Source organism: Lacerta agilis, chromosome 6 (genome assembly GCF_009819535.1).
Source record: "Lacerta agilis isolate rLacAgi1 chromosome 6, rLacAgi1.pri, whole genome shotgun sequence".
Lineage (NCBI taxonomy): Eukaryota > Metazoa > Chordata > Lepidosauria > Squamata > Lacertidae > Lacerta > Lacerta agilis.
Window position 1 is genome coordinate 24,417,408 of NC_046317.1, and position 21,327 is coordinate 24,438,734.

The window sequence follows — 21,327 nt, forward strand, 5'->3', positions numbered from 1 at the left end:
CAACTCTATGATTCTATGATTCTATGACTTCCTGCTGAAGAGGTAGCCTGAGGCAAGGTATCCAAACTGTGGTGGTAATCATTGAAATAACATTCAATTAATGACAGTTCCCCCACTTATAGGTGCAATCTTCTGTTTGAGGTGGGCTATTTCCCTAGAAAAAGAGGTGCCGGGAATCACCATGAACACCTACCTGCCTTGTTCTCTTCTAATGGCAATGGCGCCCACCTGAGAGGTGCTGGAACTTCAGCCGGCGAGTTCCGGCTGAAGAAAAAGCCCTGTTCAAGCTGATATTGTAGCAGCATTGGATGGAGCCATCAGGGCTTGGCACCCATACCCTTCAATAGTCTTAGGGGAATTCCTAAAAAATAAAAGCAAAAGAAGTGGATGGAATGCAAGGCGGACCACAGGTTGAGTTACTATGGTCTTTACACACTTTTTCCACACAAAAAAGTCCCGCTCAAGTGAATCACTTGTATTTTTTAATCTTTAGTTTGAATATCTGCAGCATTTTATGATAATGGCCACAGTCGGGTCTTACATACAGTGGTGGACATGAAGCATCTGGTTTTTGCTGCAGTTGCGATTTGTGGATTCCCAACCTTGTATATTACAAAACTGGCGTAGGTGATTTGTGCTTCTGTCACCCGTGTCAGGCACTAGAAATTGCTTACTTTTCATAGAATATGAGTATGAAAAGTAAGTTGCTAAAATCCTGTGGATAGCCCAGGGAATAATAATAATAATAATAATAATAATAATAATAATAATAATAATAATAATAATCAGATTCTCTAAATCAAGTAAAGTTTGTGCACATTGCTCTCAAACTGCACACACGCTCTTAATAATAATAATAATAATAATAATAATAATAATAATAATAATAAACAGATTCTCTAAATCAAGTAAAGTTTATGCACATTGCTCTCAAACTGCACACACGCTCTTCCAGTTCAGCAGCGAATGGTGTTTTAAAACATATTTTCTACTTAGTGCAGTGCACTTATTTCATACAGCAGTACAAAGACATTGAGGGATTTGACAGAGATCCCACTAAGGGATTTCTGAAGCAGGATCAGTCTTCGCTTTAGAAGAATGATCCACAGAAGCAGACATTCAAAATCCAAAGTCTGTGGTTTCCAAAGGTGGCATACTATGAAAGAGTCAACGAATCTTAAAAAACAGCCGATTTTTTTCTCGCCCCCTTTTCTCTTTATCAGGTACTGTGCGAATTAAACCCGTAAATGCAATTACCTGGTGGTAAGCGGGGGGGGGGGTCTTTATGGCATCTAAGGCTCCCTAGGCATGTTTGATGCGATGTTTGTGTAATAGCACTTGTAGGAAACAGAAGTTGAAGTTTTCTTTCCTTTCCTTTTCTTGTTTAAAGCGTATTCCCTTCCTTCCATTTCCTTTAGCTCCTGCCACACCACATCTCTCTCTGTAGCCATCAAAGAAATTATGCATAGAGTGGTACCCCCTCACCCAACCCCCAGCGGCTTCTGCTGACACTTAGAAGCTGGATCCTGACGGCAGTCCCAAAACATGGGTGTCCTAGTTTTTCCATACAGCACTCCTACCTTAGAGAAGTTAAAAAACAACTTTGCAGGAAGTAACGGGATGCTCAAAACTCAGAGAGAGAGAATATGGTACCATTAACTTGACTTGCTGTCCAATCCTATGCATGCTTGGTTTGTTTCAATTTTGATTATTCGTAGCCAACTCGGGGATGTCATTTTGGGATCAAAAGATGGGCCATACCCGGGAAAAGGAGGAGGAGGAGGAGGAGGAGGAGGAGGAGGAGGAGGAGGAGGAGGAGTTGCCATGTGTCCTCTTTTTCCAGGACACGTCCTTTTTCAGGGGTAAAATTTCTGTCCGGGTGGATTTTTTTAATATGCCAACATGTCTCTGGCTATACTTTCTGGATGAGACATAGACATAGACATAACAGGTGGTTGAAGATTTGCTTTCCTCTTCTCTTCTTCTGCCCTGCTCAGCAATATATCACAGCTTCTATAGCCTACATATAGTTTTGTTGTTGTTTAGTCGTTTAGTCATGTCCAACTGTTCGTGACCCCATGGACCAGAGCACGCCAGGCACTCCTGGCTTCCACTGCCTCCCCCGTTTGGTCAAACTCATGTTGGCAGCTTCGAGAACATTGTCCAACCATCTCGTCCTCTGTTGTCCCCTTCTCCTTGTGCCCTAAATCTTTCCCAACATCAGGGTTTTTAGGGGTATTTAAAAGGAGAGTCATCATAGTGTCCTCTTTCTGGCTCTTCAAAATATGGGAACGCTAATTTTTATTTTTTTATTTTTTGTTACCTCAGCCACACTGGGCAGCTTGCAACACATATAAAAACATAATAAAACATCAAACAATAATAACAATCTGATCCAATACAAAAAGGTCATAGTAACTTTAAAATAAGCAACTTAGATTCAATACAATGTTCAATCAATAACTACAAAAATAAATAAATGTCTAAAGGTAAAGGTAAAGGGACCCCTGACCATTAGGTCCAGTCACGGATGACTCTGGGGTTGTGGCGCTCATCTCGCTTTACTGGCCGAGGGAGCCGGTGTTCAGCTTCCAGGTCATGTAGCCAGCATGACTAAGCTGCTTCTGGTGAACCAGAGCAGCGCACAGAAACACTGTTTACCTTCCCGCCAGAGTAGTACCTATTTATCTACTTGCACTTCGTGCTTTCAAACTGCTAGGTTGGCAGGAGCAGGGACCAAGCAACAGGAGCTCACCCCGTCACTGGGATTCAAACCACCGACCTTCTGATCGGCAAGCCCTAGGCTCTGTGGTTTAACCCACAGCACTGTGTCCCAATAAATGTCTACGCAGGCATAATTCCAACTGAGCACAGAACCAACATACTATGTGAAATGTTGGGTAACATGCTACCTAACTTATTGTACAACCTGCCTCATTGCTCCTGGTGGTTTTACGCTGAGCATTTCACTTCCCCTCTGGTACCAATGGTGTGGTGCAAAGGCAGGTAAGTGCATAGCATAATGACATCAGGGCACACAGCAAGCTTTTACTACGCATAGCAGAGAAGAAGGGGAAACTCATCGCGTAGCTGCCATTTTCTGCAACAGCCCCATGCTTCTTCTAGTGTGTAGTCTCTTCCCATGACGAGTAGGATATATCCCCAAATGCACAGGACCACAGCCTGTGCACATGTCAAATGCACACATAAAAGCACAAATAAAAGACTGGTGGTTTTAACCATCTCTGGTGAGTAACAAACATTGCAGGGGACAAATTAATTGGAGATCTAAATTGAATATGGTTGCATGATTTCTTGGGACAATTCCAGTCTGGAGTAATTAAAAGCTACTGCCAAAAAATAAAAAAGTAGGAAATGTTTGCACCAGTTGGCTTTTTGTCTTATTACACTTCCGGGTGCCCTACGCTAAAAAAGCTCTCCCCAGAAAATCAATAAATCAGATTGCACCCGGCGGTCCCCCGTTATGGAATTAAATCCATATGCCAACACAAAACGAAGAAAACCAAACTAACAAGGGATCCATTTGGCTTTGTTTGACTTTGCCAGAGAACGGGGAGGCGAAGCTTGCTGTAATTTAATGCAAACCTTGCCCCAGCCCGGTCGTACATATGACTGACCCTCAGGGCAAGACCATCAATTTTCTATTAAAGATCAGAGAGTTGACATATCAAAGTCAACATCTAGCTGAATAACTGCAGTTACTTGATAATAATTCTTTTGTGGATTTCACAGTGGCTTTTCTGTAAAGTATCAGAAAGGTAGCAGTTTTCAATCCTGACCCAACAAGATCTGAATATGAAATAAAGGATTTGAGCTTGATCTCCCCGTGATGTGTGGATGTATGTTCCGGTAAATGTTAACTTAGTGCTCTGAACAGCTTCGTAATAGATGGGTTTAGGCAGTAATAGGTTTAAAATGTCAACTTATTGAATAATAATTTCGTGTTGTACAAATACTATGTGTAAGAAGGGATTTGTTTTGCAAATTTTGAAATAAATGAATGGATTTGTAGTGTCCTTCACCGCTCCACTGCACTAGCAGGAATGTTATAAGGGAAGAGAAATTAGTTTTGCTTCAGTAATATCCTTTGTTGTTTCCAATGCAATTTATGGGTATAGTTTAGTTTGCCCTTAAACAGTGTCCTGTGGGCTTCTGCCTCCACAACGATAATATTTTGATTATATTTTTGTTGAAGGATAGTTCCTCATCACATAAAGATCTATTAAGCATACACAACTAGGTGGCCCATTGGAAAACAACGTATATTGGAAAACAACGTATCAAGGTGGCTTACAATATGAAAAGATTTACGTAGTTACAAAATAGCAAAGTAGTCATAAAAATAAATAAACCACGTCAAAAACTACATAACCAAACTGAACAATTTCCACATAAAAATAAAGATACAAAAAAAATTATATCAATAACAGCAAAAACTCCCGACAAAACTTTCCCCAAAATACCCCATTCCTTGCTAGTCCTTGAAATGTAAAAAAAGAAAATTCACAGGAAATAAATCTTCGGAAATTCTCTTCTCAGAAATGTTGGACCAGTTAATTCCGAATGAAACTATCTTGCTAGATTATACTGGTTGATGAAGGGGGCAATGGACTACAAGAGGATGATTGGAAACATTAAGCAATATGAAAACGGGCTCCATGTTTGTGTCTGAAATTCTCCCCCCATTTATAGGTGGTGAAATTGCCATGGTCATTTTGCCAAATATTCTTTGCAGGTAGGGGAGACTCATTACTCCCCGCAGCTAGTTGTCGCTGATGACGCCAGTCATCATCATATTCAAACCTTTTTATTGGCATCACATATAAACATCCAATCAGTCGTGTGGGATGTTTCTGTCCTAATGCCACCACCAGGTTGCCCATGGCTGAACCGGCCCACAACTGCCACTGTTGTCAAAATTTGGTAAGTGGTCTTTGGGGAAGAATGGGATTTTGCCATTTGTTAAGAGGGACCCTGAGAATTCAGTGTGTGAGAGAGAAATCTTCTGAGATGTTATCTCATAAATTATTTTCTGAGAAATTTCAGCCAAGTTCTAAATTATTTTGTAAACAGAAGCCAGGATTTCGATCAGATGCCAGGGAGAATCTTTCTGTTGAGTGTTGATATCCTCCCCTGTTTCAGCTTCCGCCTCTGATTCTGGACTGCTCTCTGCCACAGCCTCTTCCTGCTGACTAAAACCCGTTGCCTCTTCAGCTTATGACACCTCCTCCTCCCAGTCTTCTCCTGCTTCTCCCTCTGACCACTCATAGTCATCCCACCACCAGTCCCCAGGCTCTGAGCCTTCTTCCCTTGGGGGTTCCCTCGGGGAGTTCCCGGGCTGTCTCTTCCCACCACTCTTTTGCATCCAGCCAGTCCATAACATCAGGTGAAATGTGAAACAAAGGAAAGTGCCTGTGAGCATACAGATAGCTCCTCACCTTTACTCCACACAGTCAGGGCCAATCTAGAGTGAAAGCTCACCACATGGTAAAACATACTTAGGCTACAGCACTTCAAACGGGGTGGGGTGGGGTGAACTTAAAATGAACTGAAAGTTTCCCTGTTTTAATTATTCCCCACCACAATAAACACTCTGCATATATACATGGGGTTTCCCTCCCAGCCACAACTCAGTTCCAGCAACTCTCAGATGGGCACCATTGTCATTCTAAGAGAACAAGGGAGAACAAGGGAGGTGTTCATTGTGAGTTCCAGTACCTCTGATTGTAGAAAAATAGTACTGCTTATGTATATTTTTTTTAAAAAGCTAATGCATCATGGAGAAGGCTAGGAAAGGACCAGTAGTCGATGGTGGGGTGTGGCAGCAGTGATCACGTGACTTCCAGGTATGAATGTGATGGATGAAAAGGAAGGTTGGCTACCAGAGCAATTGAGAAACATAATCCCTGTGCATTCCTGCCTGGTGACCTTCTCGGTAGTGGCACCCACCCTGTGGAATGCCCTCCCATCAGATGTTAAGGAGTTGAATAATTATATAACATTTAGGAAACATCTGAAGGCAACCCTGCATAGGGAGGCTTTTTAAGGTTTAATGTTTTGCTATGTTTTTATATATGTTGGAAGCCGCCCAGAGTGGCTGGGGCAACCCAATCAGGTGGACATGGTAAAAATAATAAGTTGTTGTTGTTGTTGTTGTTGTTGTTGTTGTTGTTGTTGCTAAACTAAGCCATATTTATTCTAGCATGCCGGTATCCTACTCACTTGACACAATTACAGCCCAATCTGGTGCATGTTTACAAAGAAGTCACACTAAAAATGGTACTTAATGCCATGTGAGCTTGTGTGCACAATAATGTAGATTTAGCCCAATAAAAGGTTTCATCTCAACAATTTGGGATGCTGTCTGTCTTTCTCTGGGGCTACTCAGTCACCTAGTGCTGAGGCTCTCCTGACTCCACCAAACACTGAGAAGACGCCAAATCTAAATGGAGTATTCCAGCTCCACATTGCGATCAAACACAGAAAAGAATCAGGATGAAACTGAAGGCAAGGCTCTTTCTTATCCCTATACAAATACTTTAAATAATAACAAAGGGATTAGAGAAAAATCACAAGCCAAATAAACAGCTTTTTAGATAAGTATTTTTCTCTTACAAGGCTGCCCTGCGGGCAAAAGTTGCTCTTTACACAGAATTAGATGAAAAGGACAAATTTACAATTACAATGAACTGTCTGCTGCCAAGCCCAGAGGGAGTCCTCCATGCCCCAGGAGCAAGATTATAATTATTAATTTATTTTGCATTTATTTGTGGGCTTGTTTGATTTATAACCTACCCCAACCAAAGGCTTAGGGCAGGTAATAATCTGCAAAAAAATAAAATAAAAACCCAAACAAATCCAAAACCTGAAACTCTCAGAAATATTTAAACTCATGTTATGTTCTTGACCAGCAAATGCCAACTATCATAGAATCATAGAATTGTTGAGTTGGAAAGGACCATGAGAGTCATCTAGTCCAACCCCCAGCAATGGAGGGATCTTTTGCCCAACGTAGGGCTTGAACCCACAACCTTGAGATTAAGAGTCCCGTGCTCTGCTAAACTCATCCTAATCTTATACCGCTGGGTGCAATTAATACCTAGAGGAGGGACCATTTGGGAACCCCAAGTTGGCCACCACAAATTCCATGTTGGTAGAAAAGAAGTGTAACAAGTAAAATTAAGCCTAGCTCAGAACTACAAAGCGCAGGGCAGCAACCCAAAAATATCATTAGGTGTAGTCAGGTGATGGGGAGCATCAGTGAGGTGTAGGAGGACGGGGCCGTGTGTAGTGCTACGTGGCTTGCCCTGCACCCCCTAAACTAGATTCAGGTGCAATGGAGGATGCTATCTCATCTCCAGAAAGGGAAAAGCACCATCTTGTCCTTTGCATGTCCCGGGCAGGGGTGCCAACTTCAATAAAATATGGGGTGGGGCAGGTAAGCCCCGCCCCAACTAATTGATCACAAGACAAAATTCCAAGTGACAAGAAGAGACTTTTCATGTATGCAACTATTGCTGCCCATACACTATTAGCCCAGAGATGGAAAGAAGGCACAGTCCCTACCAGAGAAGAATGGCAGATTAAACTGATGGAGGAAGAAGAAGAAGAGGAGGAAGAAGAAGAAGAAGAAGAAGAAGAAGAAGAAGAAGAAGAAGAAGAAGAAGAAGAGGAGGAGGAGGAGGAGGAGGAGGAGGAGGAGGAGGAGGAGGAGGAGGAGGAGGAGGAGTTTGGATTTGATATCCTGCTTTATCACTACCCGAAGGAGTCTCAAAGCGGCTAACATTCTCCTTTCCCTTCCTCCCCCATAACCGGGGGTCAGCAACCTGCGGCTCCGGAGCCGCATGCGGCTCTCTGACAGGTCTCCCGCGGCTCCGGCATGCCCCCTTTCAATGCCCTTTCAATAATAATTAAATGGTTATTGGCAAAAAAAAGGGGCCAAAAAACCCCATGAATAATCCGCATCAACGTTGAACAGCTGGGCGGTCTTTCTCAGCCCTCTCGGGGTTCCCGAGGACAGACCCAAGATTGATGTCCACCTTGACCACTCCCAGAGAGAGGAAGCGACTTCTTCACACCAGTAAGCGTGTGGGGAGGGCTGAGCTTTTACCACCTCGGCGTGCCGATTGGCAGGACAGATTGCCCGCCTTGGCACATAGGCTCGGAGCCGGGGCCTTACCGCCGAGGTAGCCACTGAGGATGAAGGCGGGAGGCGGGCACGGGAGAGCGACGCTTCGTCCGGCCAATGAGCCGCCGGGATGCCTGTTCCTGTTTGAGGGGAACGTGCCAATGAGGGTGGCGTTAGGGCGGGGAGAAGAAGGAGCTGGGCTTTGCGAGTTATCGAGAGAGAGAGAGAGAGAAGAGTCGGGATAATAAAGGCGGCGGGAGGTGGTGGCGGCGATTGGAGCGGCCCCTGTTCTGAGCGGCCCCTGTCGGGCGGAATCCTTTTCAAAGCGGCCGCGCGGAGGGTGGAGCAGGCGGGCCAGGCGTCACCGTGACGGGAAGGCGGTGATGGTCGCCGACAGGATGAAGTAGAGCTGCTTTGGGCCGGGGGCGGCGAAAACGTCCGGGCTGCTTCTGAAACCTCCGCCAACCGGTGCTTCGCCAGTGCTCGCTGCGGGCGGTGTACATGCTCAACGACGGCCCCAAGGGCGGCTCGGGGGCCCAGAGCCCCGAGGTCGGCGCGCTGCAGTGCCTGGCGCGATTCCCCCCCCCTCAAACCTGTTTTTTGCTTTTTGGCTTTTTGCCTTGCTCTCCCACCCCCCTCTCTTTTTCTTCCTCCCCTTCTTTTTTAATCCAAGGGGAGAAATCCCATTTTTAAAACAAACAAACAAACGAAAAACAAACAAACACCCCCCACAGCTGCTGCAGCCACTCTATTTGAATTTTTATTATTACCCTTTTCTCCCTCTATCCCCCCTTTTTCTTTTCTCTTCCCCTTTTGTTTTTGTTTTCAAAAAAAGGAAAAAGAAGAAAAAGATTTCCCCCCTTTATTTTTATTTTTTAAACTACTACATATTTTTAATAGATATCCTCCCCACCCCACCCCACCCCCAATTTATATTTTTCCACCCCACTTTTCCATTCCCACCCACCCTTTTTCTTTCTTTATTAGTTCGCTTGCCAACCTATCTTAGAGGGGGAAGCCCTCTCTCCCACCCACCACACACCCCCAAACAACTTTGAGCTGAACCCCCAAAAACGGGGGTAGATCACTGCTGAAAGTAGATCACAGTTTCTTGGGAGTTGGCCACCCCTGGTATAAGACATGTAACTAGAATAAAAATTTTAAAAAACCAAGCAAATAATTGTAATAACTACTGTAATAAAGCACTGCTATAATTATATATAATTTCCCTAAAATTTTGGTTTCATTCGCCTTTCCGTGCTGAAATGTCACAACCTGAACGACCATGGCTTGCCCCCCCCCCCCCAGTTTTGATCCTGGGTATGCCCCTGAGTCAATGCAAAAAAGTAAGAACTTATTCTTGTTGTTTTTACTAATTATACTTTGCATTGGCTCCTATACGTTATTTATTATTATTGCATTAAGGTAAGAAACAATATATGCAGCGTTATATTTGTTTTAAATGTCGCAATGGTTTTGCGGCTCCCAGTTGTTGTTTTTTCCTTTGGAAACGGGTCCAAGTGGCTCTTTGTGTCTTAAAGGTTGCAGACCCCTGCCCATAACAAACACTCTGTGAGGTGAGTGGGGCTGAGAGACTTCAAAGAAGTGTGACTAGCCCAAGGTAACCCAGCAGCTGCATGTGGAGGAGTGGAGACACGAACCTGGTTCACCAGATTACAAGTCTACCACTCTTAACCACTACACCACACTGGCTCTCACACTGGACTATGCAGACCTAGCAAAACAGGCTGGAAGAATTAGGAATCAGGAAGACCAAAATTTCAATAAGGAATGGGGGAAATATATAATTTACCTAAAAACAACAACATTGTAAACAATTAAAATTATTAGTAGGATTGGAATGGCACTTGTACAGTGGTACCTCAGGTTACAAATACCTGAGGTTACAAACACTTCAGGTTACAGACTCCACTAACCCGGATGTAGTACCTCGGGTTAAGAACTTTACCTCGGGATGAGAACAGAAATTGCATGGTGGCAGCAGTGGGAGGCCCCATTAGCTAAAGTAGTACCTCAGGTTAAGAACGGTTTCAGGTTAAGAACGGACCTCCGGAACGAATTAAGTTCATAACCAGAGGTACCACTGTAATTAAACGTTGGGCCATGGTTTTATTGGAGATTTAATAGAATTGAATTAACAGAGAAGATGCACTTGGATCATTGGGTGTTCTTAGTGGGGATGAGGATCCGATCTTACAGTAGTGTCACATCCCACGATGAGTCTTCCTGCAGAGCGAGAGAACTTGGCACAGTTTTGACAGCAGCCCTCTGACAAGCGTAACATTAAATATGGACTATGGGATGAATATACTGCTACAAAAGTTGGGCGCCGATATCTGACTGAACGTAAGAACATCAGAAGAGCCTGCTAAATCAGGCCAGTGGTTCATCTAATGCAGGGTCTTCTTATCACAGTGGCCAACCAGATGCCCCTATGGGAAGCACACACACACACACCCCAGCAGGACCTAAGTGCAAGAGGAGTCCTGCCTCCCCGCCACCTAGCAGTATCTAGCAAGAGGTATTCAGAAGCCTATTGCCTCCAACAGTGGGGTATAACATGGTCATTGTAACTAGTAGGAACAGGAAGGAGTCAAGGTCTGTTGCTGAGGAGACATCAGACAGGGCCTGCCGGCCATACCAATTGAGAGTTTTGTGACAGGCAGTTTCTACCTGCTCAGTGAATTTGGGGAGAATTGTGTGGAATCCCCCGGTTTGCTGCCTCGTCCTACACACCTCGGTATAAAATGGGTGTTTCACCGCATCGTAGACAGCCGGTGAAAATAGCAGGAATTAGCCCACCGGGGAGAAGCAGTGGTGTGAACACTCGCCGAGTTAGAAGGAAGTTGCTCAGGAAAAAAAAAAAGGATCGTTTGAAGAAAGACAAGTATCACAATAACGTCCTCAAAGAATTGAACTTGCGCATATTGAATTGCAAATGCCTTTTCGTTTACGATTTTTCCTGCCTGTCCGACTGAACTCGACTTAAAACAAGTGAAGCCAACAGCACAACCCAAAGATAGCAAGGGAAGGGAGCAACTCCAAGAAGGTATTCTCTTAGTAAAAGATGAGCCAGCCTCTGCTTTAAAGGAATACCTACCAAGAGCAAGGTGGTGATGAAAGAGTCCTACTGTATGTGTGGCAGGAATTTACTACAGGGGAAGGAGTTGACTGATAGCACCACTGGCACAGAGAGGCTTCAACTGTGTATAGTACGGAAACAGTCATTTCAACTGACAACATGTTGTAGGATTATTCCACTATCTACCCATTTAGCTGGGTTCTCATTTAAAAAATAATCTATTCATTACCGCCATTTTTTAAAGGAACACCGATCAGTGGTGGATTTATGGTCTGCGGGGGGCGCTCTGTGCAGCCAAGACTTAGCCCTACGAATTGAAATATCAAGCTTTTTTTTTAAGTTCCCCCCCCCCCAAAAAAAATACACTGAATTGAACAATATGTTTAAATTGACCATTCCCAAGAAAAACCCGAAGCATTTTTGTTGGGGATAATAGGGACAGAGATTCCCCCAAAGCCGACTAACCTTTTTATGTATGCAACAACTTTATATGCACAGACATGGAAAGATGACGAGACTCCAGCTAAGGAAGAATGGCTTATAAAACTGATGGATTATAAAGAAATGGCGAAACTGACTGCTAAAATAAGAGGACAAAATGATGATATTTTCACAGAAGAATGGAGGCCATCGGTGGATTGCCTATTGAACTATCATTCTTATATGAATCACGTGCAGGATTTGAGACAGTGCCAGATTTAGGGTGTTGTGGGTGGTTCTACCCCACAGGGCACCGAGCCGAGGGGGCAAATGATCAGCATCAGCATCCTGTATTTATATAGGGACCTATTGAGAAGATCCATTTTAAAGGCAACTGTACCAAAAGGAATTATTGCGAAAACAAGAAATATTTAGTGGGGGGTCAATTCTTGTCCTCACTCAGGGAGCCATATTACCAACGTCTACCCCTGGTAGCAGACTTCTAATTTATAATCTTCATATTTCTAATTTATAATCTTCATATTTTTCATGTTTTCTGTTCTCCCACTCCCCTCATTTTTAGGGAGTGGGTTTTTTATGTGTATATTTGACTGAGAGGCTTCTCCTTCCATTTCAAAACAACAACACATTTTTACAGTTCTGTAATCTATCTATGAGGGACGCAGCTGGCACTGTGGTCTAAACCATAGAGCCTAGGACTTGCCGACTGGAAGGTCGGCAGTTCGAATCCCCGTGACAGGGTGAGCTCCCGTTGTTTGGTCCCAGCCCCTGCCCACCTAAGCAGTTCAAAAGCACGTCAAGTGCAAGTAGAAAAATAGGTACCGCTCCAGCGGGAAGGAAAATGGCATTTTCGTGAGCTGCTCTGGTTTGCCAGAAGTGACTTAGTCATGCTGGCCACATGACCCAGAAGCTGTACACCAGCTCCTTCGGCCAGTAAAGCAAGATGAGCGCCGCAGCCCCAGAGTCGTCCGTGACTGGACCTAACAATCAGGGGTACCTTTACCTTTTAATCTATCTATGAGCAAGTCCATGGAAGAAAAATGGGTGAGGGGGGAGTGAGGAAATAGGAAAGGAAATAATGTGTAAATACATCCCTGCGTTCAACATTAGTAGACTTGTGGATTTCTTCCTCTTGGTTTGGGGGAGGGGGGGAAAGTGGAACAGAGAAGAGAGAAAAAAAATCCCCAAAGCCTGAATATCCTCCATCTACTTTTGTAGATTTTTGTTGACTAATTGAGATCAATCCCAGTCGTAAATTGCCTAGATATCTTACTGCTTTAATTAAGCTACCAGAGGGAGCTATTTATCAATTAACACTTGTTACAAATTATTAGTAATTATATGGACTTTGCCTACATGCGTCAGCCTGCAAGACCAAACTGGGTCAGCCTTTGATAGCAGTATATTCAAATGCTTATTGTGCTATTTATATTACTTATTTAAAAAAATCTTGTGCCCACCCACTTATTCACCATCAAAAAAGAAAAGTGAAAGATTTCTTGCTGAAGGATTTCAACTAGTCTATGGGGGTGCACTGAACCTGTCCTGAACATCTAAGGAAGAAAAGTCCGTTGATTGGATGGTATGAAATCTTCAACTGTTACAAGCTAGGGTGGTTTAGTTCCATTCTGTATAACAAACATCTTAAAAGAAATTAGGTAAAAGTTGATTATGTATTCAAACATTAAAAGCTACCTATTGCAGTCTGTAGTTCATTCTGTGATAATTTTAATTGGTTTAATTGAGATGCACAAGTCTGATTAATGTTTAATACCATTATATATATATATTTAAAAGGAGAGTCAAGTAGTTCGACATTTCTTCAATTATTTTAGATCTTTCTAGACTTCAAAGGAACGTTACATTAGGGGGGACTGCGCATGCGTCGGCGTGGGTAGACGCTCACCCGTATCGCTCCTGGAACTCACTGAATTAAAAGCCTGAAAAACAAATAATTTATGGCAAACTGATAGCAGAGACAACTCACCGAGAACTGTGTTTACGTCTAAGTCCTGGACTGGGGTGAGTCAGAGTTTAAAAACGGTCGTAAATTTACCTATTCGGCAAAGACTTGAGAAGGCCTTAACAAGATGGCCAAGTCTATTAAGGAGCTGGGGGAGATGATCCAGCGTTCGGAGATAAATGTCCGTGCTGATATGCAAGAACTGAAAGCAGAAATGAGAAGAATGACTGCTACATTAGAAAAAGTCACAAAAATAGCAGAGCATGCAAAAGAGGTAGCAGAAGGAAATGCAAATAAAATAGAAACCTTGACAAAAAGAATTTCGCAAATGAATGATAGACAGCGTAGAAGGAATTTGAAGTTCTCTGGCATTTCTGAGGACATTGGAAATAAGGACCTGGAAAAGGGGATGTTTGAATGGCTCAAAGAACAAGGAATTGTAATTGAGCAATATGAAATCGAGAGAGTGCATCGCTTGTTTACACCACGAGGAGGCGCCGGAACTCCCAGGGATGTAATAATGGCATTTACAAGGGAGAAGTTAAGAGATCAAATCTATAAATCTCTTCGACAGAAAGCAGACCTGCAGTTTAAACAGCGAAAGGTCATAGTAAGACAAGACTTCTCTCCAGAAACGCTGCAAGAAAGGAAACAAATGCAGCAGTACGCACAAGCTCTATACAAACATAAAATCCTCTTTTCCTGGGCCTACCCTGCTACACTGGTGGTCTATAAAGATGGCAGGAAATACTCGGCTAAGAACCCTGACGAAGCAAAAAAAATGCTAACTGACCTAGAAGTTGGAATACTAGGACGGATAGAGCAAGAACTCTCAAGTTCGGAAGAACTACAGGGAGAACCTAGTGAACCCAGTGAATCTCCAGTGCAGAGACAAGAGAGTAAAAGAAGACGGCAGTCGGGAGATGAAAGGACAGCAAGAAATAATAAATACTAGAGACAATTTAAAACGGGCTTTGGTAAATACATTTAAGGACATAAACTTTCCAGGAGTGAAGGGAGAGGAGTACAGTCCTCTAAGAAACCATGAGACAGGGATCATGGAGATCCCTATCTGAGTCTCAGGGGGGAAGGGAGAGGGGGATTGAATGGGACAGAATTGGAAATACAAAATATGTACACAGAAGGGTTCAAAAAATAAATGGTAGTCGGGACAATGGATAGATCCTTAAAGGTTTTATCGCTTAATGTTAACGGGTTGGCCTCAAATGTTAAAAGATATAGGGTACTGACATTGGCAAAGAAGATGAAAGCGGATATATTATGCCTTCAGGAGACACATAGAGCTAAAGCAAATAATAGACCTTTGTTATGCTCTCAGCAATGGGGCTTAATAGAAGAATCAAAAGCGACGAACAAGGCTAGAGGGGTCGCTATACTATGTAATGCAAATCTCAGGCCAGAGGTTCTGAGCCGGAAAAAAGATAATGATGGTAGATTTATATTCTTAAAAATCAAAGTGTCACAAAAAAATCTTTACAATAGCTAATATATATAGTCCAAACACAAGACAGAAAAAATTTATAAAGAAAATTTTGAATAAACTGCAGCTTTACGCTGAAGGGGAAGTTATCGTTACAGCAGATTTTAACTGGAATATAAAAAACGATAACACATTTAGATTATCTAAATGGGGATTAAAGGATGTGTTTGAGATGGGTAATCCCAGCACTAAACCTACTTTTTTTTCCAACAGACACAAGAGTTTTTCTTATATCGATTATGTGTTAATTAAAGAGGGGAATGAAATTAGCGTTAAAACGGCAAATACTATGGGAATATGGATATCAGACCATGCTCCACTATTTGTGGAGCTGGGGCTGGAAGAAGATGGGAAAAGTAGGAGATGGCGGTATAATAATCTAATAATGGCAAAAGAGATTGATAGGGAATATATCAGAAATCAAATTGACTGGTACTTTAAAGAGAATAATGGCTCAGCCGAGATCCCGGTAGTGTGGGACGCTTTCAAAGCTGTTATAAGAGGACATTGTATATTGAAAGAGAATGCTATTAAAAAGAAGTGGTACTCGGGGAGACAGGAAAAAATTAAAGAGATTGAATTCTTGCAACAACAGCAACAGGTAAAATATCTAAGGTGTAGGAAGGAGCAGTTAAGAAAGTTAAAACAGGAACTGGATGAGTTGGATATAGTTGCGGTGTGGAAGAGAGATAATATGATCAAAAACGATTTTCAGAGAACCTCAATAGGATCATATAAGAGACTTGCAAACTATTTAAAGAAAAGAAGGGACAAACAGAGGGTGAAGGCCATTAAGACCACAAGGAAAACACTCACACAAAGCTCTAAAGAAATAAGGAAAGAATTTGCAGAATTCTATCAATCTCTATATACAGAAGAAAATAAAAATATCAGTAGGGAAAGCTTAGGGTTTAAAATTGAAGAAAGTGATAGATTGAGACTGAAGGAGGAAATCTCTCTGGAAGAAATAGAGAATGTAGTTAAATCATTTAAGAGTAAGAAATCACCAGGATTAGATGGAATTACTGCAGACTTTTATAAAGAAACAATTCATATCCTGGGTGCAGAACAAAAAAAAGTATTTAATAATATCCTAGAAGGGGGGAAAGCCCCAGATACCTGGAAACTAGCGGAAATAGTAGTGATTGAAAAACCACAAAAGGACCCTACAGAGGTGGGGTCATACAGACCAATCAGTTTATTAAATCAAGACTATAAGATATTTACAAAGATCCTGGCAAGACGATTGGAAAAGGTACTACCCAAAATAATTAAGGAAGATCAATATGGATTTGTTAAGGGAAGATACATAGGACACCCTATAAGAAACGTATTAAACGTACTAACAAGCAGGGTAAAAGGTAAACTGGCGGTTTTAAAATTGGATGTGTATAAGGCCTTTGACACGATTAGACATAAGTTCTTATGGAACATCATGCGGGAGGTAGGATTAGGAGAAAACTTTGTGGAAGCAATCCGAGAAGTGTATAGAGAAGGGAAGGCTGTGGTCAGAGTGAATGAGGGGGTTTCAGATCAATTCAATATACAAAGAGGAGTTAAACAAGGATGCCCACTCTCACCGCTACTATTTGTGTTGGGTATGGAGTACTTGGCAGACAGGATACGAAATTCAGTAAGGATAAAAGGATATAAGAAAGGAAAGGAGGAAATCAAGTTGAACATGTATGCAGATGATATCCTATTATTATTTACAAACCCCCTTGAGGGCGTAAGAGAACTTATGATAATCCTGAAGGACTTTAAAGAGGAGTCAGGATTGGGAGTAAATTTGGAAAAGTCCGAAATTCTGTTCTGGGACGTAAATAAAGAGGAGAAGAAGGAAATTGCAAAAATGACAAGGATGGATATTAATAAGAAAAAAATTAAATATTTGGGGGTAAATATCATAAAAAATATTGCTAGGATTCCAGATGTAAATTACAAAGAAGCATGGAGGAAGATCAAGAAGGATATAAAATCATGGAAAAATAAGAATTTATCTATTCTAGGTAGGATTAGAGCAGTTAAAATGTTTCTGGTACCGAAATTATTATATTTATTTCAAGTAATTGCACTACCCATTAGGAAAATATGGTTCAAAATATGGAATAAGGTATTTAAAAATTGGATTTTTGGAAGCAAAAGAGTTAGAACCCCAGACATAGTAAATTACTCACCGCAAGAAGAGATGGGATGGGGAATACCAAACTTAGAATTTTATTACGAAACATTTCAACTAAAAAATTTAATAGACATTGGATATAAGGATAGGACTAAATGGATTAGGCTGGAAAATGAAATAAATGAAGGAATAGGAAGAGAGGGGATATTTATTAGAGATATTAACTTGGCTTGTAAGAAGACAATAGGACCAAGAAAATCTGCGCTAGGAATCTGGAAGAAATGGAATACGAAATGGATGCCAACTCTCTCAAGATGGATGCCGTTAAAATACTTGCTGGAGAGTCAGGGGGAACCGGGCTGGTGGAGGAGATTGGAGGATCGGGGATTTGTTATATTGGGGAATATGTATGATGATGAAGGGAGTTTAATTAAAAAAAATGTTTTTTTGGAAAAAATAGGAAAACAATATTGGTTGAAAGTGGAAGGACTTTATGATTTGATAAAAACAGAAAGAGCGGAGGAGATGAGGAGGACGGAGATGAAAGTGGATTTGGTGTTGAACAGAAGACAAACAACAGAGAAGGGGATAGCGGGGATGTTGTATGGATTCATGGTGAGGGATAAAGAAAGAATGATAAGAATAATACAGAGTAAATGGGAGCACGAGGGTGTTATTCATCAAAGTGTAGTCCAAGAATTAATGAAGAATATAAATAATATTAAAATAGAAAAGTTTAAAGAATTAAGTAGAAAATTTTTATTAAAATGGTATAGAACTCCGGCACAAATGGCGTATATAGTGAAAGGGTTTAGTCCCAAATGTTGGCATTGCGGTCAGGAAAAAGGATTTTATTCCCACATGTGGTGGGAATGCAGTCTGGTTAAGGAATATTGGCAAAAGATTACAAAGGTAATTTTTGGATTATTTCAAATAAATATAGAAGTGAATAGGGATTTACTATTTTCGGGAATACTGGGAAATAACAAAGTAAAAAGTAATATGCAAGAGCTGTATAAGATTATGATTCTAGCCGGAATGGCAGTTATTGCACTGGGATGGAAAGAAAAGGCTAAATGGGAAATGGGAAAATGGAATGATTATGTTTTTGAATACGTACAATCTGAAATATTTGCACAGATAGCGGCAGAGGATAGTTGGGAAAATAAATGCCAAAGAATTACAAATAAATGGGCATTTTATAGGAATTGGATAGAAAGGGGTGAAGCCAACCCAAATATACAAGCTCGAATGAACAGACTGTGTACATGGATAAAGATCTGAAGAACGAAGGTCTGTCCAGAGGGGAGGGTGGGAGGGGAGGGGGAGGGGGGAAAAGAAAAAGAAAAAGAAAAAGAAAAGGTCTATTGGAGATGCTTGAGAGTGCTACCTTGTTTAGTGGCTGTTTTAAATGACGCATTCGAAATGTATTAATTGTATTCTGAACTTTGTGCATATCTTATTGTACGATGATTCTTTTTTTTGTAAATCAGCTGCAGATTTTTGTTAAGAGGTATTTATATCTTCTGAATAAATAGTTCTTTTAAAAAAAAAAAAAAAAAAGGAACGTTACATTAGACAGCAAGATACTGGATGAACTGATTAAAGAATAAAGAGTCCTCATTATAGTCTAAGAGTACAAAATTGGTTTGTGTAGCCTTTGGAAGTTGAAATTAAGAGCTGTTGAGCTAAATCTCGAGCTACAGTAATTAATCCAATTTATACTTGGTCTTGCTTACCTGGCTGAGATTAGTAATAGAAAATGACCCAGTGAGTTTAACTGAACAGCTTAACTCTGCCTTGTAGATAGTCGGGCCCAGAAAGTTTCCTCGGGCAATTGCCAGGGCTAACACTTGCTCTGAGTTGGCTTCTTGCTTCCTCCCCCCCCCCACACACACACAACGTGAGGGGTCCAAATAGTGCTTGCCCCCACCATCTAAATTTTCCATTGTGCCCCTGATGTAGCATCACTTTTGGAAATTATGGGACATTTGCATGGTTCACTGTGCTGATCAGAGCACCAGATGCCAGGATTTTTACAAGGAGCAATTGATTGGAAACACTATACAGTGGTACCTTGGTTCTCAAACTTAATCCGTTCCGGAAGTCCGTTGCAAAACCAAAGTGTTCCAAAACCAAGGCGCGCTTTCCCATAGAAAGTAATGCAAAACGGATTAATCCATTCCAGACTTTTAAAAACAACCCCTAAAACAGCAATGTAACATGAATTTTACTATCCAATGAGATCATTGATCCACAAAATGAAAGCAATAATCAATGTAATGTACTATAAAATAAATAAGACAATATTGTAGATGATAAATAAAAAATAAAAAAATCTTATCTGCACTGATGATAGTCATTGTTTGGATGGGGGGGGGGCTTTCATCCATTTTCGCAGTCACACAATGAAACAATCAATGGCTGAACTGGGTTCCACGCAGTCACAAAAACAAATTAACTGAAAAAGCCTCAAAAACGCAAAATAAATAGCAAAAACAGAAGCTCCAAACTTAATCCATTCCATAAGTCCGTTTGACTTCTGAAATGTTCGAAAACCAAGGCGCAGCTTCTGTTTGGTGTAGGCGTCCGGGAAACAATAGCCGGCAGCCGCATTGGACGTTCGGCTTCCGAAAAACGTTCAAAAACTGGAATATTTACTTCCGGGTTTCCGGTGTTTTGGAACAAGGCGTTTGAGTACCAAGGCATTTGAGAACCAAGGTACCACTGTACTTGTTGCTGTGACCTCCATGGTAAAAAGTGACCCACCAGAGGGCACTTTGCAACCCCCACCCCCGAACCTGAGAACCCCCACAAATCTGGAAAGAGCCCTGATAGAATTAGCATGAATGAACTGATTAAAAAAAGAAATAAGCTAGTTTGATTTCAGAACCTCATAGCTTACTGGCAGTCTGATCCTATAAATCAGGGGTGGCCAACTTCCAAGAGACTGTGATCTGCTCACAGAGTTAAAAATTGGCAGTGATCTACCCCCTTTTGGGGGGTTCAGGTCAAAGTTGTTAACCTTTTTTTAGGGAGGAAAGCCCTGTTTTGGGGGGTTCACGTGAAAGTTGTTGAGCTTCTTTAGGAAAGAGGAAAGCGACATTGAGCTTTTTTTTTAGGAAGGAAAGCCCTATTGTTGGTGGTTCAGGTCACTTTAGGGGTGCAGGACAAAGATTTTAGGGGAGCCAAAGTTTTTTAGCTTCTTTGGGGGGAGCCACTGATCTTCCAGTGATCTACCACAGACGTCCAGTGATCTACCAGTAGATCACGATCTACCTGTTAGACATGCCTGCTATAAATGCTTTACTCAGGAAAGAACTGGCACCTCCAGCTCCTCCTGTCTTCCCATCCTCATTGTCCTCATCTTCATTGGCTTCTTCTCCTCTTCCGGCAGGTGCAGTGCCAGGTGGAGGAGGCACGACCTCTGGAATTGGCACAGATGGCCTGGCCTGCAGCACCAGCAGCTCCCCTTCCTACACTTCCCTGGGCTCTGGATTGGGGCACCTTCCTTCACGCAAAATACACATGTCTTTTGGTGCTGAGCTCTCACGGGAGCCAGCTGACTCGCGCGAGAGCTCAGAACCAAAAACGGGGTAGCTGAGGTGGCTTCTGTAATGTCCTGAACAAAACAGGACTGTTGATAGGCATGCAGTCAGTGACCTGATGTCACCCAGGATGGATGGGCAGGGTATTAGTATTATTATTAGTAGTAGTATTAGTATTAGTATTATTAGTATGATTAGTATGATTATTAGCTCAAGACACTTGCAAAGCCATTGTGTGGATCTTCTCTAGAGTATTGATTAATAAAGCTGCCACCCAACAAAAGAGATATTAACCATTAAATGACTCTCAGTCGATTAATGGATCAAACCTCCACAAATCCTCATATGGGGGAGAAAACCCGAGAGAAGGGAAAGCGGGGGGAGGGAGGGAAACACACTTTGTGTGTTATTAAAAGATGTGTGTATGTGTTTCATCAGGCATTGTCTTTGAATAGCCATTCCCACTTCTCTGCCACATTGGAGAGAGTACTGCTTCTTAA